At 42.2% G+C, this 23,651-nt stretch overlaps 1 protein-coding gene and 1 long non-coding RNA gene across 2 annotated transcripts in view; both read left to right on the forward strand.

Moving 5' to 3' along the window:
- LOC115407184 (M1-specific T cell receptor beta chain-like) overlaps nucleotides 1-23,651 on the forward strand; it is a 93,986-nt gene that overhangs the window by 62,773 nt on the left and 7,562 nt on the right. The window lies entirely within an intron of this gene.
- Nucleotides 12,923-13,881, forward strand: LOC115406821 (uncharacterized). Its single transcript, XR_003933566.1, has 3 exons — nucleotides 12,923-13,049; nucleotides 13,421-13,493; nucleotides 13,589-13,881. It is a non-coding gene; the product is annotated as an uncharacterized LOC115406821 (long non-coding RNA).

Below are 23,651 nucleotides of genomic sequence, written 5' to 3' on the forward strand. Positions count from 1 at the left end.
GAGGAGCAGTTCAAGACTGGCTTCGAGATTACGAGACAAGACGTGAATAATGGGGCTCTGATCATTCGCAATGTGAACACAACAGACTCGGCTGTGTATTTCTGCGCTGCCAGTACACAGTGATGTGGTCTGATGAGAAACCCTGACTAAAAACACACGTTGGTTTCAGCAGCCTGATGAAAGGCTTCGTGAGCTCCCAATACACTCACACACAGGATTTATGGGTACAACAGTTATCACAGAATATTTACATAGATTACATTACATTAGCCCTGTGGAGTACCGGTGCTCAGAGTGCAGCTGGAGGAAAGGTGGGGACCAAGTCTCACAGTCTGGGGTCAGTTGGTCAAAAGATCTTTGATCGGAACAGATTAGAAATGGATCCACAAACATAGAAAAACATTTTAGCAATTCGTTTGGTGGAATTAAAAAAAAACAAGTGTCACTAATGTAAAAAACATTGTTGATTGATATGTCAGATAACACACATCATAGAAAACAGTAATGGGAATTGGAGCGAAACATCACTTTGGATGATATTGTTTGGGGAAATGTCTGCTCTGGATGTCATCGTGGTGTGGGGAGTCACATTTGTAAAAAAAAAAAAAAAAAAAATGATTGGAAATTGAACAGAAGGTTCTTCAGGACTACAATGAAGTATTTTCTGCCTGAAAGCAATATAAGGAGCAAATGGTTGAGAAACTGTGGACTGGTGGGGGACCAGTCTCTCATTTCCTGGGATTTCCACTGCATCTACTGTTAAAGACTGCAAGAAAAATGGTAAAAATCTGCTGGTTGAGACCTGAGTCACCTACAATTGTACAATGGACACAAAAAAAACAGACAAGCTTAATTGATGGAATGACTGACAGCCCAACTTCAATTAACATTCCCTGTCTTTGAGAGAAGGTGGCGGCCAAGTATAAATTTTCTCAAATAAGACAAGCTTATGCCTTCTTATTTCTTCTGTTTTTAACATATATAGTTTATGTAATTCTTTTCTGTTTTGTAACTATTAGCATGTATTTGTAATGTGTGGCACCCAGTCTCAGGACAATGTTTGAATGGAATTGCCCTGTTCATAAGACAATACAGTTCTAAACAAAAAAGAAATAGATTCCTGATCCATGAGCATGTGAGTCAAACTGTTGGTCCTCTAACATTGTGATGTGATCATGTGACTTCCCGTTGTTCTAAAAGAGGGGAGTTTGCACCATTCAGCAGAGAGCAGCTCGTAAGAGCAGCTGAAAGTGATCATGATCTGTGAAAGGGAAGCCACAGTTTGTGTTCAATAACTGTGAAACATCGATCCATGTGATCAAACATATTATCATGACTCTTCAGTAGGGATGTGCGTTTCACCGCCGACTCATTTATTAAACGTTTAGTACTTTACTAGTCGGCTATACGCTGCATGGCCCGTCCATGCTTCACATGTTCGTGCGGGTGTGCGTTGCGCGTTGGTCAGCGCTGCACCGCTCCACAACTCTTCCCCGTCCGACACCACATGGAGGCACCACACTGCTCCGTGCCAGTCTTATCCGCCCCCCACCCCCAGCCCCGGTCCGACACCGGGGTTATTTATTTACAGTGTTATTTAATTTAATATGGGTATTAAGTTGCAGGTTTTCTTGCTTATAGACTAGTCAACTAGTCGCAAATAAAATTTGAGACTAGTCGGCGGGGAAATTAGTCGAAATTCCCATCCCCACTCTTCAGTCACTGTCAGTCAGATCACATTTATGTGTTTGTTATTGTTTGCTTCACATTCTTCTGTACTTGCAGCTCAGTGTCCACTAGGAGGCTGCTGCTGTGCAGAGAATGATATGGCATGTTTTGATTCTACATTACATGTTTTAAGAATATGGGTTGCTACAATTCAAACAGGCATATGAAGTATGTTTCTGTGTGGAATTTCAAGTTTGTGTTCCATGTGTCTCCTTTTAACTTTGAGCACCTGCCAAGAAATAAATTTTGTTGTCTCGCCCAGAAAATTACTACAGTCTCAACATAACGCAACTTTTAATGACACTCTCTGCTGCAAAATACAGTGAAATGTCCAGGAAACTTACCGACACTGAGGGCATAACAATCTGAGAGCGAATGGTCCAGCGAATATTATTAGTCCGAATTCAAGATCATTGTTAGTATCTAGTCAAAATACCTAATCTTGACTTGTGTATGACTTGTATGGAAAAGAGAAACTATGTGTGCTTAGGTCTGAAGGTTATTATGATTGTGTAGTTGGTAAATTGTGATGATGTGATTCTTGTACATCTTCGCCTGTTTTACCCGTGTGGAGTCAAAAAAAAGTAAAAAAAAAAAAGTTTTTTTCCTCATTGTTTTAGAGCAAATACAAAACAAAACAAAACATGAGAATTCTATTCAATTTGAAAGCTGCAGGCTGACCTGAGATCTGTGACGCCCCCTTTAAAAGGGTTCAGGACTCCTTAACTCCTCCCACCGTACAGCATCAGGGTGACAGTTTGTTTTCCTTCAAGATGAGGTTGGAGGTTTTCACTGACAACATCGCCAACATGATCATCATAATTTTCATCAGTCACTTTTTCAGTCTTCTGGTTTCAGGTAACGACGTTTCAACAGTTTTAGACAGCACACAAAGCTGGAATTATACTTGCAGTGTTTCACTGTTCTGTGTTGCAGGTTCTTCTTCCACTGAACGTGTGAGCCAGACGCCACGAAACATTCACAGCAAACCAGGAGAAAAAGCTGAAATCTACTGCTCACACAGCATTGACACCTACGACAGAATCCTGTGGTACAAGCAGTCCCAGGGAGAGCTGCAGCTCCTCGGATATATCATGGTAACACAGGGCTTTCCGGAGCCGGGACTGGATGTGAAGATGCACGGAGACGCAAACAAGAACAAGAACAGCACGTTAACCATGGAGAAACTCCAAGTCAACAGCAGTGCAGTGTACTTCTGTGCAGCCAGTTACCACAGTGCTCCACATCACTGCTCCTCAGTATTAAAACCTCCTCATCAAACATTAAACATCCACTCACACCTGGAACTAACCAGCTGAACCAAGTCTGCTCTCACCAGGATCAGATCGTAACAGAAATGTTCACATGCTGCTTTTTATCTGCACACATCCAGAAATGCAAATACTCCTCTCATTCAGTGGATACTTGTAACAATTTTTCTCTCAGTATTAATCTTGTTTAAAGGAGCAGTATGAAGTGATACTGTAATTACACTGTTGTCCACTGGGTGGCAGAGTTCAGTCAGTATTGTAGTTTTCAGCTGTTCAGAGCTTCAACCTTCATCTTCAAGACCAATAAAGATGCTTTAAAAGTAGATCATTCAGAATATGAACTTGTGGACATAATTTTAAAATATTTACAAAAACTACTCCATTTGAAAATTTAGCGATCTAAGCAATGTTGGCAAGCGTGTGCTCTCTTTGATTACCGAAGCATCAACAGAGCGCCACCAATTACTAGCAAAACATGAACTAGTTTCCTCCCGCTAGGAAGCAGCCCGAAAAGACACGGCCTGGTGGACCGTATCCAACTGGACAGAGCCTGTTAAGACGCACACTGTAATCAACGTTTTCCTCTTATCAGACATTCACCCAACGAGGAACACAAAAGACTTTCAGTTGCCACTCCGTCCTAAATCCAAACATCAACTGGGCCCAAACTCTGGACTAGTTCCCGACCGATTCATCGGCAGGCCGATATTATCGGCCGATATGAGCCCTTTTCAAAATATTCATCATCAGCTGGGTTTTTGCCGACAGAACGCCGATATACTCTTAATTTCTCATAAAACAGTAAATGGTGTATGAAGTGTCGGGAGTCATGCAGAATAATGTCCTTGCACCGTCTGTCCACCAGAGGGGGCTCTGACTCCATTCATATCCTTAGTCCTACTGCTGTTTTCTCAGCTAAGCTGAGAAAGCTAAGCTAAGCTACAACCAGGAAACACTGCTAACATTACTTTTGCCTTCCCTAGCGGACGTACATGTTTATTGTTGATGCCCCGTTTTCCCAGGGAACGACGAACGTGAGTACCATCCACCCAGCAGTGTGCGTGTTCCCTGTCAGCTGTGATCAATGCGCTTTTCCTTGCGGTGCCATGTCATGCCGTGCCAAGCCAGCCTTCCTGATTTGGGAGGATGATGTTGGTTCATTCCTGCCGTTGTTAAAGCAACACTAAGGAACTTTCAGTTTTTGTTGATTTTGGCGGCGCCAGTGGACAAAAGCGGTAGTGTTTTGCCTGACAGAATACTACAGTTCCCATGAGGCCTAGCGCGTGGCGTCGTAAATAGCTGTTCCCGGTGGCCATGCTGTCGGACTGAACTCGCCTACATTTGTTTCCAGTGGCTGTGTGAAGGACGGATAGCGACGAGGTAAGGATCTAAATGAATCTAATGGTGGCTAAACAATGTTATATCGTGATGTGACGCATGCCGTAAATCAGTCCGCACATTTGGAGCTTTTTAGTGTGCAGGGTTCCTACCACTCTCCTCACAGCTGCTCAGTCCAAGTGAAAGCAATACTGACGCCCTCAGCCCGTGACAGAGGGGTCATTCAACTAGTTGTAAGTCGAAGTATCATCACAAAAGATATTAAAATGTTTTATTAAGGTTGAAAAGTTCCTTAGTGCAGGTTTAAGTTGTCCACATGTCGTCATTCAGTAGTTTGAATGAGTGCTTTTTTCCTGAATGATTAACCGACGGAGTGTCGGAATTTGCGCCGGCGGGAGCGCTCGTTTCTACCCCTGCGCATTTCAGGCTGGCGGTGTTAGTCTATCTATACGTTTTATTGTTTGTAATTCAATCAGACCCTCCAGGAATCCGCGATTCTGTGATCGCAGAATTTTTCGCGGAAATCACGTCTGTCCGCGGATTCACGGACCTTCCCTGGATTTTAATACGGAATCTAAACTTTTTCTCTGCAGATTCCTGGTGGGTCTATTTAATGGGGGAGGGGTTTATAATGATTACCATCACTGTCTGTGTGCAGCAACCGTCATGATGTCGTGTCACTCTTGCCACTCTTTGGCAGAAACTACTACAACGTGACTGGCTGTAACAGCATCTCACTGTGTGTGTTGTTATGCAGTAATATTAATGTCGGACTATTTGTGATCATTATACATTCAAAATGCAAGTCTGTCAAAGACAACATGTTTTTGTACTTTAAAATTCCTCTCTGTTGTAAAGTTAAACAAATACTGAAGGAAAAAGTGTTGTAAAACAGTAAAATATTCTGCCCGCAATTCATATTTTTGTTTTTTCAAGTGTTTAGGGACAAAAACAAAAGTTATTTTATTCATTAAAGCTCGTGTCCGGAGTTTCCGTTCATTTCCAATGTGTGTATCATTTTTAACAGAGCTTAAATGTGTTAGTCTGGTTCGATACTATAATATAATATCAGCATAAAGCAATATAAAAATGTATTGATGAGCTCCGCCTTCATCTCATACTCATAGAGTCCCCCGTGTAGGGTTGCAAAATTGGGGGAATTTTCAAAGTTGGAAACTTTCCATGGGAATTAATGGGAATATATGGGAATTAAAGCGACACTAAGGAACTTTCAGTTTTCGTTGATTTTGGCGGCGCCAGTGGACAAAAGCGGTAGTGTTTTGCCTGAACGAATACTACAGTTCCCATGAGGACTGGCGTTGTAAAATGCTGCTCCCGGTGGCATGCTGTCAGACTGAACTCGTCTACATTTAGTGGAAGTGACGCGTGCCATAAAGCAGTCCCCACATTTGGAGTTTTTTAGTGTGCAGGGTTCCTACCACCCTCCTCACAGTTGCTTAGTCCAAGTGAAAGCAAAACTGACACCCTCAGGCCGTGACAGAGGGGCCATTCAACTAGTTGTTAGTCGATGTATCATCACAAAAGATATTAAAATGTTTTATTAAGGTTGAAAATTTCCTTAGTGTCGCTTTAACGAGAATATATGGAAATAAACGGGAATAAATAAGAAATTTACAAAATTGAAGGTTGGCCCTTAACAGGGAACTTAAATATAGTTGGGAGGAATATATTGTAGCATAGTCTTGGCTAAAACAACCAGATTAAATGCAAGTACACTCCTCAATCACATGCACACAGCACAATGCTTCTTGCAGGGCTATTGAGGCCACGCCCCCTACAAGTGATTTCTTGAAGCCTGGAGGACACACTTTTGAGCTCAAAGCACAAGACTATTGAAGCTACAAATTTGAGCTGTGGACTACATAAAGTCAAGTAAGTTTTGCTAATATTGTGGGGTAAATATATTTACCCAAGCCCTCGCAAATATTAAATAAAAATGTATTAACACAGTTGTAGTAGCTAACTGGCTGGTAAGTTAGGTGCTAAATGAAAGCTATTTTTCATTTCATCGACCATTTAAGAGGCTAGCTCAGGGGTGCCCAAAGTCGGTCCTGGAGGGCCGCCGCCCTGCATGTTTTCCATGTCTCCCTGCTTCAACACAACTGAATCTCATGATGATTCATGGCCAAGTCCAGCAGAAAGCCAGATAACGAGCCTCATTGCAATCAGCTGTGTTGAACCAGGGAGAGATGGAAAACATGGAGGGCTGCGGCCCTCCAGGACCGACTTTGGACACCCCTGGGCTAGCAAATTATGGTGGTAGCTACCTCAAATGTGATGCTGTTTCTTCTGCAGATAATACAAAATATTACGAAAAGATTACATTTCAGCAGATTTATTTCAGTAGAACTTGAGTTTTTATTCTTGTATGAACAATTATTTTAATGAACCAAAACATTAATGTTGAGTAAATACTCACCCCCTCCCCCACCCAAAGTTCTGCTGAAATAAATTGCTGAAATGTCATGTTTTTGTATTATATTGCATGGATGTCTGCTCATGACAAAAAATATTTACATTTAAGTTCAGATATGATAGTTTGTTTAAATTGCCCCCAATTTCCAGTTAATTTCCATAAATTCCCAATAATTCCCATAATTCCCATAATTCCCATAATTCCCATGGAAAGTTTCTAATTTGGAATATTTCCAAAATTCCTCAGCTTAACTTTCCATGGAAAGTTTCTGGAAATGTACCGGAAATTTTCCACCCCTTTGCAACCCTACCCCCGTGTTATCTGAAAAAGCGCCGGTCAGCTTCAGCCAATAGATTTTCAGCTTCCGCTTTGTCACGCTGTCAATCAATGTGTGCACGCAGCCAGAGAGCACGTGCACTCGCCCAGGTAGAGGTAAGTTAGCTAAGCAGCACCTCGGATATATCCATTGTCTGCTGAACATCCACCATAAACAGTTAAACATGTAGGATGCTTGCAGACTCGGTGGCACTCATTTTCACCCTACGGATAATGTGCGTGCACAATTAAAGGGGCGTGGCTTGGTCGCTCACGAAAGCAGAGGGAAGGCGGAACATTGAGACGCTGGATTAGAAAAAGCTCTCATTCTTTCAAAACTCCAGACACGAGCTTTAAATAATTTGTAAATTAATCGGTCGATATATCAATTTTTTATCAATATCGGAATCAGCCTCAAAAAAGCCATATTGGTCAGGCCCTACTCTGGACGTCTATTCACAAACCCTTTCATTGTTTTCCTCTGAACTGTTAAAAGATCTTCTGTCCAAATATCATCCCACTGATTCTGAGTGAATCTGTTGTGACTGTTTTGATGAACTCATGTTTATCTTTGCTTGTTGTTCCTTCATCCTTAACTTTATTTTTCATTATTAAAGTTTATTGATGCAGACGATTTCTCATCAGTGTGTTGACTCGAGTTGTATTTCTTTTAAATCTGTAGTATAATCTTATTATGTCCAAATAAAGAAGAAAAAAGGAAAATGAGTTTAATCCTTCATGTTAAACCTACACTAAGGAACTTTTCAACCTTAATAAAACATTTTAATATCTTTTGTGATGATACTTCGACTTACAACTAGTTGAATGATCCCTCTGTCACGGGCTGAGGGCATCAGTATTGCTTTCACTTGGACTAAGCAGCTGTGAGGAGGGTGGTAGGAACCCTGCGCACTAAAAAACTCCAAATGTGCGAACTGCTTTACGGCATGCGTCACATCACGATATGACATTGCTTAGCCACCATTAGATTCATTTACATTCATTACGTCGTCGCTATCCATCCTTCACACAGCCACTGGAAACAAATGTAGGCGAGTTCAGTCCGACAGCATGCCCACCGGGAGCAGCAATTTACGACACCACGCGCTAGTCCTCATGGGAACTGTAGTATTCGTTCAGGCAAAACACTACCGCTTTTGTCCACTGGCGCCGCCAAAATCAACGAAAACTGAAAGTTCCTCAGTGTTGCTTTAATCCCAGGATTATCTTTTTGGTGTTGTTCAGTGTTGAAGTAATTTTGAATTAAAGTGCAAGATTCATACAAATTAAAAGGTTTATCTTTGGTCTCAATATTTCATTCTTGTCCATTGTGTTGAGAAAGGTGTGACTGTTATTTGCAAAGACGTGACACGACCTTCTGCCCAGTTGAAACTAAACTCTGAGGTCGACCTCAGAGGGGGCCGGTCTGAAAACAGCCTCACGTTGACTCCTCTCCACTGTTTCCTCCTTTTCTTTCTGACTTCACAAAGTGTGGTGAGTCTGTTCATCACATTTCAACATGAAGCCATCCCATCTCCTCATCACTGTATTCTCTGCACTCTGGATTAAAGGTATTAATTCAGTCTTTGTTTTTGTACCACAAACTGTAATTTTAATTCTTGTTTTCCAGCAATTTCACCGTAATTCAACAGTTTTTCTCCATTCACTGCTCAAAGTGTTTTATTTTCCGTCATCTCTTTACAGGAGTTTACCTCAACAAAGAAAACCAAGTGTCGCAGGAGCCAAGAGAATTACTCTGGAAACCAGGCAGTGAAGCCAGCCTCACTTTTTCTCATCAAATCCCAAACTACTACACAATTCTGTGGTATCAGCGCCCGCTGGGGGACATGTCACTGAAGCAGATAGCCTACATGACCTACAAGACAATAACTGTGGAGGAGCCGTTTAAAGGACGTTTCAACGTGAGCGGAGACGGACAGAAAGAGGTTCATCTTCATCTGCTCAGCCTCAAACACCCAGAAGACACTGGTGAATATTTTGGTGCTGCAAGAATGCACAGTGATCAGAAACAGTGACTCTACTGTACAAAAACGTGTGAACCAGCTGGAAGATAACCGCACATCGACAGGAAACTCCAAACCCAGACAGCACAGGATCAAAGCAGGTTTACAACCGTTAACCATTACAGCTCAACAACAAGATTTTTTTTCCTCCATCAACTCAGAAAATAACTCACAATCAACACCTGGATCAATTTTGAGTCGATTAATTTCATGTGTCAGGCTAAAGGGAAAGCTTAAAAGAAACAAAGTGGACTAAGGCCGCATCCACACGAAGCCAAAACGCTCATAGTTTCAAAAACGTTTGCCCGTAAAGACGGAGTTGATTCAATATTTATGACCTTCCACATGACTGTTTTCAAAATGGCCGAAACGTTGCAATAACATGCCGGGCCGTTAGGTGGCGCTTCATTGACGTCTGCCAGAAATACATGGCAATATCATAGTGCCTCCGCCTAGTCGCCCTTCGAGATCTTTTTGGTGGTCGATCCAACATTACATGAAGCATCCTGCTAACCACTTCATGACAAAATATAAAAGGGACATTGATGTGAACTGTTCTTTCTGCGGAAATCACCCTGAAACAGCTCCATACCTCTTTTGGACATGTGATGACTCCAAGATCTTTTGGAAGGATTTCTGTCGCTTTGTAATTAATAATGTATACAAGGAGTTTACTTTTAAGGTGGGAAAATGTGTTTTTTTGTTTCTTCAGAAAACAGGAGGAGGAGAACGGATTTTTTTTTATCATCAATTTACTAATCCTGAAATCAAAATTCTTTATTTATAAATGCAAATATAGCAGGCAGAAACCATCATTTACCCACTTCAAAAATGTTGTACTCTCTTATATAAAAATGTTAAAAGACTCTGAAAACAAAAAGGCTGTAAAAACTATCAGTATCTCTGAGAAATTTAAACCGTTTGAAAGAAACTGGTCACTTATTGTGTACCCCCTGGTATAATGTTCGCCATGCAGTGGTGGGCAGAGTAAGCAACAACTGTACTCAAGTAACAGTACTGTTCCTTCATAAAATTATGACTCAAGGAGAAGTAAAAGTACTCATAAAAATATTTACTTGAGTAAAAGTAAAAAAGTACCTCATAAAAAAACTACTCAAGTTATTTCAGATGCAATTTATTTCTTAAAAAAAAAAAAAAAAAACATTCCCTGAAGGAGGCTTTGATACATTCATGAAAAAACTCAATTTCCTTTAAATTGTGCCACAAGAAATTGGTCAGTAGTTTAACAAAATAACTTCTGTTAAGTATTTGACTTGTTTTCAAAGCAGAACTTTTTTGAAACTAGTGGCAAAGTAAAAACAATTCTTAATCTCGAGAGTTATTGACCCTTGAACATCGAGTTTGTCTCTTGTGAATGTCTTGACTGTGTCCACTTTGTCACATTTCTGTGTGACTGTTACTCAGCAAGGTGTTTTGAGGTCAGGTCCATCACCTGTGTCTGGGGAGGTATTTCTTTTCCTGTTTTTTCTTCGATGCTGTCTGTGTACAGCTTTAGCTTGTTGGGATGAATTTGCTGTTGGGGGAGAAAAAATAATGTCAATAGCATGTCATTTTATAGTCTGCATAAAAAATGTAATCATCATAACAAAGACGAGCCTCATATTCAAATAGCTGAACCTTCCTAACCTGTGTGCTTTGCAAAACTGTGTGCCTGAATACATTTGTTCTGAAATATTCTCACTAACATCAAGGCTCCCCTCAGGTTGTCAAGACTGTAAACTCTGCACTGATTCTGGACCGTGCTCCATACTGCTGCACACCGTCATAACTGTACCTCATTCAATATTTTTTATACTCAAGCTGCTCTTTAACCATGAGACTGAGGACACTTTGCACTACTTCAGAGTATTGTACTGCTCCTCGTATATTCTTCTTTATTTATATTCTTTGCCGTGTTTTGGTCTTCATTTTGGGTGCTAAATGGGTGTGCACAGCCTTGACAGCAGTTCACCTACATTTCACTGCCATCCTGTTTGTGTATGTGAAAATAAAAAAAAAACTGGAAAAATTTAAATACAGTAATTGTTTACAACGTCAGCAAACTGTTTTTCTGAAGTTTAGCCCAACTTTGGAGTGTTACTTCATCCCCTTGCTGATATGCCAGCGTGATATGCTTGGTATGTGTTTATTCCTTAGGTTCTGTAGTTTCATATGATATGTTTATCCCTTTTGTTGAATTAAAAATGGAGCCGCTACACCCGCTAAAAGGCGGTACAGTTCACCCGGCGACAGTAGGTTTTTTCTATCAACAGGGTCGCGTTGTGCAGCAGTCCACATTACGTTAGCCTGCCAGGTTAACTCGCTTGATATTGACTAACTTAGAGTTGCTATCATGGGTAACATTCAGTCTACTTACCATCACATGCTTTCTTGGATTTGATGTGGAGTTGTGGAACATCGAGATTTCCACAGTTCTCGGCTGGCAAAGAAGGCAGCGCATTATGTGACCGTTTTATTCTTGTGGACTGAGAGGCAAATATAGTTTGGATGTGAGGCCAGGGATGTGCCTCCACATTTTTAGAGGGAGATGCCAGCATTTCACCTTCTTCTTCCTCGACTACAGTGAGGTGAGCGGCCACACCTCCGTACTGCAGCTGTGATGCTGCTGTGATTGGTTCTCACAGCCGAGACCTGCCGAGCTGCAGGTCTCCGTCTGAGCTCATCTGAATTTATTTATAAATGAATGTAACGACACGCATGTAGCCCAAAGTAACGGAGTAAAAGTACACACATTTCCTCACAAATTTACTCGAGTAAAAGTAAAAGTATTCTGCAAAAAACTACTACTAAAAGTACAATTTAAGAAAAAAAACTACTGAAGTACATGTAACGGAGTAAATGTAACTCGTTACTACCCACCACTGTCGCCATGTACGTGTATATTTACAATTTTAAAAAAAATACATGAAGCATCGCGCTCTCCATGTTGATTTGTTGTATCCGGTGGAACTGAAGGAGTGCAATATTTTGCTGTGAAAGCGGCAAAAGGCTCACAGTCTTCAGCAGGACCTCTGCTTCACTGCACAGCGCCATTGTTATTGTTGTTTATAGTGTTCTGCGCATGCGCATTTGCTACGACTTAGCACGATGACGCAAGCGTATCAGGAAATGCTCTAAAATAGGAGTAATTACGGAGCCATGGATTCAACAGTTTTTGGATCTGTTCACCCTGGGACCTGTTTTCAAAAATGTTCGGATTCAGATCCATGGTATGCTGAATTTGTGTGGATGACAGGGTGAACTGATCAAATATTTCTGAGTTTTGGCCTGGATTCGTCTTCGTGTCGATGGGGCCTAAGAGTCACGTAGAATATGGCTTCATCAAAGCAAGAGACAAAAGTGGAATTGGTGAATGAACGTTTGAAACTGCAAGTTTTAGCAGCATCAGACCACAAAACACTCCAAGATGGAGTGTCAACCCAAAAAGTTTATCATCGGGAAATCATAATTACAAAATATAACAAAGAAAATGGATTTCACAATAGTGGTATGAGGTTCCATCAACTCTGGATTGAATTGACCAGGGTGTGGTGGTGGTGATGTGTTAAGTTTCCAATAGTCAGCATTTAGGTCCCTCAAGAAAAAGGATGTGAATCACTGGTTTCTCTGATATTTGCAGAAATTAAGCTGCATGAACAGATGTGACCAACAGGTGGAGGCACAGCACATGGCATCCAGCCTCCATCATGAGGGAGTGAGGATGGATCAGCCGTCACATCACAACACCCTCCTTCTTTCTGACATGCAGCACTTTCTCCTCACCAGTCGCCAATCATATCTTCACCTGTTCAAACCATCCTCTTCCTCTCCATCTGGTTCACAATAAGATGCTAAATTTGATCCTGGCCTTTTTGAGTCGTTAAGATTCAGCATAAATGTTGACTTGAATTCTCTGATTTCTTCTCTGCAGGTCAGGTGAGCGCAGTTACAATCAAACAGTCGTCTCCACTGGTGGAGAAAGAGAGCAGTGAAGTCCACATGAACTGCAAGCATGACGATAGCAGCCTTCTGATGATGTTGTGGTATCAGCAGAAAAGAGACAGCACGGCCATGACTCTCATTGGCTACGGCTATGAAAACTCCCAAAACTACGAGGGTCAGTTTGAAAAAGAATTCAAGCTGACCAGGAAGAGCGTGGTGGAAGGAGCTCTGATCGTACAGAGAGCAGAGCCGTCACATTCGGCTCTTTATTTCTGTGCTGCCAGTAACAGTGATGTGGTCTGATGACACTCCTTCAAAAAGCCTCCATGATTTCCTGTCAATGAGACTTTTGCTCTTGTTTTCAGGCTCTGGCAGCAGCACACGCCTGCAGGATGTCTCCAGCTCTGTTCGGACTCCTCCTCGTCCTGCTCCCATCATGTAAGATCACCTTTCAAAACATCTTCATTTTGTGCATTGCTATACACAGCATTATGATTATTCTTCTTGTATTAACTGTTTTTTTTAACCCACAGATGAAGCCAAGAGTGTTAAATTCGATCCCTCTCATCCCAAAATAGTCCACAAAACAGAAACAGTGGAGTTTAAATGCAAACACAATGACAGTGCTCTGACTAGGATGCTCTGGTACCAGCAAACCCAGACAGTTGGCTTGAATCTAATCGGATATCGCTACCAGGGCAGCGAGCCGAGCTATGAGGAGCAGTTCCAGACTGGCTTTGAGATTACAAGAGAAGACGTGAAAAATGGGGGTCTGATCATTCGCAATGTGAACACAACAGACTCGGCTGTGTATTTCTGCGCTGCCAGTACACAGTGATGTGGTCTGATGAGAAACCCTGACTAAAAACACACTTTGGTTTCAGCAGCCTGATGAAAGGCTGCGTGAGCTCCCAATACACTCACATACAATTGTGCAAGATGAGTAACTGCACGTTGCTAAATATTTCACCTATGATGTTTGAAGGGAGGGTCCCTCTTGATTTCTTAATGACTGCCAATGGCCTCCAAGAGAGCAACAGATCAAAATGCTGAGAAATGGGATGTGATCTGTCCTTGATAATGTTATGAGCTCTATTGAGGCCCCGGGTGGAGCAGATGTCAATGAGGGAGGATGGAGGACACTGTGAGCCGGTCTGCTGTCACAGGTGTAGAGACAGTACAGGAAGGGGCTCAGCACACAGCCCTGTGGTGTACCGGTGCTCAGGGTGAAGGTGGAGGAAAAGTGGGGACCAGGTTTCATAGTCTGGGGTCCGTTGGTTAAAAAGTTTTTGATCGGAACATATTAGAAATGAATCTACAAACACTGAAAAATGTTTTGTTAATTTGGTTGAAAAAGCTGGTGGAATTTAAAAAAAACAAGTGTCATTGATGTACAAACTATTGTTGATTGATGTGTCAGGTAAATCAAATAAAACAGCAATCGGAGTTGGAGCTTAAAGGTGCTGTGGGCAGGAGTCCGCATCTCTGTCATCTTGCTTAGGGTTACCTAAGCAAGATGGCGATTTGACCCATCTGAGATGGCGATTTGAAACCCAGCACAGCCAATCCTGTCCTGTTTTCTCTGACATCACGCCCTCACGCAAGTTAAGCCCCTTCCACAAGAATGTGCGACGAACGCCCCTCGACCAATCACGGTTAGAGCCTCATGGGCTCTTCTGATTGGTCAAAGATACCTGGAGCTGTCGAGATTCCTTTTCAGCTCAGAACAGAGACAGATAGAAACGCTGCGCCCTCGCGGTAGTGCAGTTATGTTACACTCTTAAAGGATTATCAATGGATACTCTAACATTTAATCCAAAGAAAACACTGAAAAATTAGCATTGACTAGCAAAATCCTGCCTACAGCACCTTTAACATCACTTTGGATTATATTAGTTGGGAAAATGTCTGCTCTGGATGTCATCGTGGTGTGGGGAGTCAGATTTAAACAAAAAAAAAAAAAAAAAAAAAAAAAAAAAGGAAATAAAAAGAAGGTTCTTCAGGACTCCATTAAAGTCTTTTCTGTCCAAAAGCAATATAAGTAACAAATGGTTGAGAAACTGTGAATTCATGGAGGACCAGAGTCACAATTTTTGAGATTTCCACTACATCTACTGTTAAAGACTGCAAGAAAAATGGTAACAATCTGCTGGTTGAAACCTGAGTCACCTACAATCGTACAATGGACACAAAAAACAGACAAGCTTAAATGATGGAATGACTGACAGCCGAACTTCAATTAACATTCCCTGTCTCTGAGAGAAGGCGGGGGTCAAGAATAAACTTTCTCCAGTAAGAAAAGCTTATGCCTTCTTATTTCTTTTCTTTTTTTTAACATGTATATGTTATGTATTTGTGTTCTGTTTTGTAACTGTAAGCATGTATTTGTAATATTTGGTGCCCAGTTTCAGGACAAAGTTTGAAAGTAATTGCCCTGTTCATACGGCAAGACAGTTTTGAAAAAGAAAGAAAAAGATTCTTGATCCAGGTGCATGTAAGTCAAACTGAATCTATTATATAATGAAGCAGGATCTGCTCTGAAATACTCTGAAGACAAATGTCCTCCAAGGGAATCAGATTATCGTTGGTCTTATGATGACATCCTGATGTGATCATGTGACTTCACCTTGTTCTAAAAGAGGGAAGTTTGCACCATTCAGCAGAGAGCAGCTCGTAAAGGGAACATGCTGGTCAAACTGCTGTATTTGTCACTTCTTTTACACTCAGGTGAGAGTCACAGTCACATTTCCAGAGCTTCCCTTCATGACACGAGATGATTCCACATGGTGAAACCTCTGTGTGCTCCAGGTCTGAGTGTCGTCGTTCTTCAGTCTGGAGATCAAACATCTCGCCCGGGAGACAAAGTGACGCTGGACTGCCGGCTGGGCTCAGGGTCCAGCATGAACAGCTACACCATGCTGTGGTACCGACAGAGCCACCAAGGAGCCCAAATAGAGTTTCTTACAAAGGAGTATGAAACCACGGGCCGCTTTGAGCCACACTTCAATACAGACAAAACCAGCTTCTCTCTTCAAATCACCAAGCTGCTTCTCAACGACAGCAGCACCTACTACTGCGCTGCCAGGCACAGTGACACACACAGTCCAGGAAGTCATACAAATAAAGCCACAGATGATGCACAGGAAGGAACTCAAACAGTCCAAAAACATCCTTTTTGTTTTCGAAACATTGTGACTCTGTAGTCTGTAGGGGTGGATATGATTGTGTGCAAAACAATGCGTTTTCACTTAAGACATTGCTGTGTAGACACTACATATGGACAACGATGTGCACATTATTAAAACAATCATGACTGAAGGTGATCATGGTCTGTAACGGGGAAGCTACAGCTTGTGTTCAACAACTGTGAAGCATCAATACATGTGATCAAACTTATCCACATATTATCATGTCTCTTAAATCACTGTCAGATTACATTGACATGTTTGTTTTTGTTTGCTTCACATTCTACTGTAGTTGCAGCTCAGTGTCCACTAGGAGTCTGCTGCTGTGTAGAGAATGATATGGCATGTTTTGATTCTACGTTACATGTTTTAAGAATATGGGTTGCTACAATTCAAACAGGTATAGGAAGTATGTTTCTGTGTGGAATTTCAAGTTTGTGCAGCCCAGTGTCCACTAGGAGTCTGCTGCTGTGCAGAGAAACCAGTGAAAGGTGATGTTGGAGGATCACAGCATCATTCAAACATTTGGATGGTCGAAGTTTTATATCTGCAGCTGCTTAGCCAGAAAGAAGACAAGAGAGTTGACCCTAAATACAAACGCAACACATAGAAAACGAAGAGTGTTCATCTTAAATCTGCATGACAATGAACATCTTCATGGCAGCAGTTCTGATTTTCACCAGTAAGAAGATTTTTTCATTTCATTCAATCAAATGTTTTCTCAGTATTAATGGTCTGTGCTTTCTTGTTTTCTTTCTGCTTCATTTTCAGATTTCTCTTGTGGTGTAAAAATTCACCAGCCTCCATTTATAATTGGGAGAAGAAAGGATGTTTTTGTGATGATCCACTGTGAACAGGACGACAGTACATATACCTATATGTACTGGTACAAACAGAGCAGCGATGGCTCGATGCAGATGGCAGCTTATTCTTTTGGTGTCGGTGAAGGGCGCCTTACAGGGAACTCTGTGAATGTGAAAAACCAATATGCCCGACCTTCACTGCTGAAGTTTACTTTAACTGCACCTTTAGTTGAGGTTACAGAAACAGCTGTGTATTTCTGCGCATCCAGCAAAGCACACTGTCTCAAAAAGCATCAGCAGCTGAACAACAACTAGAGGAGAAAACTGTGGAAACGAGGTGAGGATGAGGGATTTATGGAAAATAGGGATGTATCAATGTTTCGAGAATCAGTTTAAAATCTTCAAACTGGTTTAAATGTCAATTGATTTAAAAAAAATAAAAAAATTGAGTCACAATAGCCTGTAAAAGAACTCCTGAATGCACAGAACGTGAAAGTATGTAATACGACATGCTTGCGCCTGATGCAGTTGTGGGCGCGAAAGTCTACATCCTCCATTCTCAAACTGTGGTACGCGTACCACTGGTGGTACGTGAGCTCCCTCTAGTGGTACGCGGGGGAATCACAGAACTGTATACATTCTTTGAAGATTAGTTAAAAGTCAAAACTTTCAGTAACAAATATTACTACCAAACTACATAATAATTTCAAATTAAAACATGTCAAATCAACTGTAATTCACATTCAGTTTTTCTCTTCTAATATGTGTTGGACTGCGACGTGGTCACGTTCAGTCACTGCGTGCACATACATCATCAACGATTAAACTAGCTTAGCTTCACCGTCATGAGCGTGCAGAGGTGAAACGAGAGGTCCGAAAACTTCACAAATGTGGCTCCGAACAGGAGCTGTGAGGAAAAGAAGTGCAGAACAGGAGAATACAACCAGCAGCCCTGCTGAAACTGAAGCTGACGACAGTGAAGCGAACACGAGGCTATCAGGAGGCTAATTAAGCAGCGTAGCTGAAGCGTCACCCGCATCTGCTAGCGTTAGCAACAAATGACGCTGCATGAGTGCATGAGAGAGAGAGAGAGAGAGAGAGAGAGAGAGAGAGAGAGAGAGAGAGAGAGAGGATGTCAGTGAGAGGGAGAGTTGCCCCTTTGTGTGACAGTTTCAGTGTTCTGCCTTTGCTAACTGTGGCTGACTGAATTAAACAGAAACATAAAGACCAAGACTGTTAGAAATACACCTGCTTCCTGTGTGTTGTCTTCATTTGAAGAGTTGTTTTTTTTTTTTACTTTGGTCATAATGGTGGTACTTGGAAAGCCTATTTTTTTTCTGAGGTGGTACTTGGTTTAAAAAGTTTGAGAAACACTGGTCTACATCATTTAGCAAAGCACTGTGGGCCGTGACCACCATCTTTGATTATATCGAGAATCACTACATCAGGTGCTGAGAGACACTCGATTGTATTGAAACAATGGACCGAAAGAATTTACCAAAGAAAAAAAAAATGGATGAACAGTACCGAGACAAGCTGTACCCTGTTCTGAAGACTCAGTACCAACAAAACATTCATGAGATCAACAGAGTCCATCCATATGGCCATGTCCTGCCTTCAGGTAGCTGCATGGCTAATGCTGGCAGGCATTAGCCATGTTACATGTGCAGTGTTAACATGTTACAGTGCATAACACACACTTTGATTCATATTTGGACTGAAAGCTGTGAACACACCAACATGTGTGGTTTGATGACACTGAAGTTGGGCTGGTCCGAATAGCTGTTTCCGCCCTCCAGATATTCGGGCCGAATTAATGACGATTATCCAAATATTTGGCGTGCGAAGGGGGGGTCGCACCGGTATACGCATATGCCAGAGCGCCACAGCAAACAAAACATGATGGATGCTACTTTGAAAAGTGACTGTGTGAAGCCATCAGGCCGTAGCTCCGTCTACAAAGACACCCAGAGAGTGAAAAACTGGTGGACGGAGAGAGCAGACTCTGTCTGGAAGGATGGGAAGGTCTGCTGACAAAAATGTAAGTATCCAATCACTCGGAGGCCACCCCTGCAACTCAGAAACACAAAAAAAGGCTAAATAAACTTTAATACACACTTTGATTCATATTTGGATTAAAAGCCATGAACACACCAACGTGTGGTTTGATGACACTGAAGGTGACGTTTGAGTGTCTGACTGCTGCTATCCAGGAGGTAACTTCAATGCTTCAGCCTCCAGCCCGCGGGCAGCAAGCTTTCAGCTCTGCTCCACGGCTCAATCTGTCCTCACTCTGTGGGTTAACGCCCTTCCTTCACAGAAGTCCAGAAAGCAAAGAAAACAAGAATCAACTCAGCGCTTTCAGAATGTAGCACTTATTCTTTTAGTTTCCAGCACTTCCAGTGTTTTTAACACTCAGCTAACTCTGCCACAAAGCCAACAACAGCTCCTTCAATCGTCTGATGTCATTTAATATCGCTCACTGCTCCACACTGGTCAAGATAGCTGAGCCTCTCTTGAAGGGGCCACAAACACTGTATGACACAGGCCATTGCTAACACAGTACATTTGCACCATGCTTTAACTTGTTAAAAGATGGACAGCGCTGTTCAGGTGTCATATTTGTGATTATTTCCATATCATGAGTATTTATTACTTTGTTCAGTGTTAAGTTTTGTTAGTTATGAATCCCTCCTGACAGCCAGAAGGCCGTGCTGAAAGCACTGAATGACTAATACCAGCGTAGTCACGAGAAATCCCAGAGACAAGCCTCACTGAGAAGCCTCTGCAGAGCCAAGGACCACGTTCAGTGGATGGGGAAAGGTGGCATTCACATCCAGGAGGAAGCGGCACGTATGTCAGCCAGTCGTACTCCCCTCAGGGCGAACCAGGATGTGAAAACCACTCTGATGAAGTGGCAACACACACCCAATGGTGGAGCGCTGCCTGGAGAGAGCAGAGCCTCTGGCTCCCCCATAACAGATCAAGGCTGTTCAGAAGTACAAATTCGTGAATATAGCATGCCAGGGCTCTTACTGGGCACAAGAGTTCCTCCCTGTCTCGAGGAATGCTCAATGAAGAGCCATATCATGCGAGCTGAACAGGCTGAACAGCCGGTAGACCCGACAGCACCTTTGGGAAAAGGGCAACATTTGGATTTAAAGTGGCACCCCAAACGTCCGGATGCCACCTCAGGCATAATGAGCAGAGAGGTGAAGTGTGACCCCTCCCACATGCTTCGCCAAGGTAAGGACCAGCAAAATGTAGTCTTGGCATCCAGTGTAGCTCCTCTGCTGTCAGTGGCTCAAAGGGAGGCTGACACAAGCCCTCCGCCACCAAGTGAAGAGCCGATACTGGAGTCCGTGGGTTTCTCAGGTGTGGCTGCAGGAATATGTTAGTTACTATGTCTGGGTTGATCAGTCAGATGTGAAAACAACACTGCAAATTTGTTGTACAAACAAGTTACTCCTACATCGCTTGAACTGCAATCATTTATACATGAAAGCACCATTTTTGAAAACTTAATAAAAGGACTACCTGAAACATGTTTGGTTCCTCACACTGGGTGTATTTTATGTTTCTATTCAGTAGCCTATATCGACATGTTATTTCATTTTGCATTTCTTGAGTCACCATTTATGTATTTCTGTTTCTTTGCTTCACATTCTTCTGTAGTTGCAGCTCAGTGTCCACTAGGAGTCTGCTGCTGTGCAGAGAAACCAGTGAAAGGTGGTGTTGGAGGATCACAGCGTCATTCAGACATTTGGATGGTCGAAGTTTTACATCTGCAGCTGCTTCGCTAGAAACAAGACGAGAGTGATCACGAAATAGATACATAAGAAAGAGAAATAACTGAGTGGCTATCTTAAATCTGCCTGAAAATGAAAGTCTTCGTGGTAGTACTTCTAACTTTTACCAGTAAGAAGATTTTCCCCATTTCATTCAATCAAATATTTTCACAGTATTGATGGTCTGTGTTTAATTGTTTTCTTTATGCTACGTTTTTTCCAGATTTCTCAAGTGGTGTAAAAATTCACCAGCCTCCATTTATAATCAGCAGGAGAGGCAACGCATCTGCAACCATCCACTGTGAACAGGACGACAGTACATATCCCTTCATGTACTGGTACAAACAGAGCAGCAATGCCAGGATGAAGATGATAACTCATTCTCTCGGTGTAGACAATGGGAAACAACAACTGACTGACTTCAACATCAAGCACACTTCAGAACGACCTTCACTGCTCAAGTTTACGCTGCAAATACATTCTGTTGATGTTGGAGAAACAGCTGTGTATTACTGTGCATCCAGCAAAGCACAACGTCTCAAAAAGCATCAGCAGCTGAACAACAACTTGAAGAGAAACCTGGAGATGAGTTGACGAGAGAAAAGGTTCAAGAAATACCTTTAGATTACACATGCAGCACATAATCATCCTGAATAAAAAGTGAAAGACTATAAACAAATAGAGAAAAGCAGAGCAGGTTAAAGAAATAGAGGAATTCCCCTTCATGTTTCATTGATGTTTTCATCACCACACAGATGAAACGTCCAGATAAGTCAGCAGGTGTGTTCATTCTTATGTTCTCAAAAAGACTCAGTTTTTCCCTGCAGTGTCTCCTCTGTGTTACATTACCTGTTATTGTTTAATTCTGTGTGAGAATGAAAGCATGTGAGGTTATCACACACTGACCTCTGCAGGGTTCATGTGGGACTACACTGAAGAGTGGCGGCTAAAAACAAACAAACCCGAACAAAATGAACAGGGAAGACACCAAGTAGAAATTACTGGCTTCATGCTGGGCATTAAATTTGTTTTTGCATTTATTTACATGATTATCATTATGATAAATTGTTAAAAGATCAATCAAATCCAGAAGAGTTCTTTCTGAGACTGGTCTTTCTAAGCCTGTCTTGTCCAGAGCTTCATCCTGAGCTGGGCTGCAGGCTGCTGGACTCAATCCCAGAGGGCAGGACACACCCTGGACAGGTCACCAGGTCATCACAGGACACGCACCAACACACACAACCACCTCACCAAGACATCTCAGATGCATGCTGTTGGACTGTGAGAGGAAACTAGACTCGCCAGAGGAAACCCCCACACACCGGCAGAATGTGCAAACTCCGCACAGAAAGCCCCGACCAGTATTTGAACCCAGACCTCCTCATTGTGAGGTGAGAGTGCGAACCACTGCTCCACCCTGTGGCACTCCTGCTTGGTTGATGCTTTAAATCACAGCATCAAGGTATGAAATGTGTGATTCGTTTCACTCTGCAGGCTCAAGTATAACGTCATGTCGACTCGTTCAGTGTGTTGTTTGGTCGACCAGATTTAGTGAAGGACAAAAGACTCAATGACTGCCTCTGGACAAGAAAACAGACGGAAAGAGAAAGAGACGGCAGACAGAGTCATGATCACACCAGCAGCATCAGCCACGCCGATTTGATTGGATGAAAAGCTGTGACCACCAGAGGCGTCACTTCCGCCAACAAGCAAACAAACAAACACAAACAAAGCGCACTTTTCTTTTCTTAGCAGTCACAGAAATAGCAGCGGCGAGGCGGCGGCCCCGGTCGGGCCTCCGTCAGCTCCAGCTGCACAGCAGCTCTCAGATGGAGGCTGAGATACGGAGGCAGGAGGGAGGAGGCAGAGAAAAACACGGGCAGGTTTTTGTGTGATGCTTTTTCACCGTGGGGACAGGGGGCCACGGTGATACAACCCCATAGAGCCGCCGTACAAAAACCTCCTGCCATTGAAACACACTGTGGAGACGGCTGCCTGCGGCATGGGACACTTTTGAGGAGCAGAAATCACCGATCTGAAGCCCAGCAGGATCGAAAGACACTTCAGAGACTGAAAATCCACTTCATGCACAATGAAAACAATGTTTTTGTTACTTTTCATTCATCTCTGAAGATTCTGGATGATTTCTTTATTTCACCTGAGAAAGAATTCATAATGGGAGCTTTTAAAACTCAGTCTGTGTTGTTGAAATGTTTTCATCCCGTGGATTCTTGTAAAATCTTTGAACAGAACGATTGTGAAAACTTCAGGGACTTTTTAGCTGAGGACGAACTCAATGTGACACTGGAACTGAAGCTTACTTTGGAAAAGGAACAAAACTCACTGTTCTGGGTAAGTTGGACGTCTTGCAGCTTCGCATCACGTTATTAGACTTAAAATAGAGGAAAAAGTGTTTATTTAACCTAATATCTGATATATTGAACTGAGTGTGAACACTGTGACCAACACTCAACCTGCTTACTTCGGGCAAGGAACCAGACTCACAGTTTTAGGTAAATATCTCACTTTAATTCTTCTTTATTCTCAATCTAATAATGTTGTTTTCAACATCAAAGTTTCAGTAAAAAGTTTCTTTCAAAAAATTCATGAAAAAACCGAGTTTGATGCTCCCTGTTATTGCTCAGTGTTGTCAATAAAGCTCGACTTCAAAATAGAGAAAACTTACTTTTAAAGACGTACTTTGAGCTTTTTAACATATGCAGGCTTTAATAGAGACGGGAAAAGTATATATGAGGCATCTTTAAAGATGATTGTGATTAAAAAAGGGGTTTCATGCATGGTATTATTGCACTGTGACTA

The sequence above is a fragment of the Salarias fasciatus genome, chromosome 19 (assembly GCF_902148845.1).
Source record: "Salarias fasciatus chromosome 19, fSalaFa1.1, whole genome shotgun sequence".
Lineage (NCBI taxonomy): Eukaryota > Metazoa > Chordata > Actinopteri > Blenniiformes > Blenniidae > Salarias > Salarias fasciatus.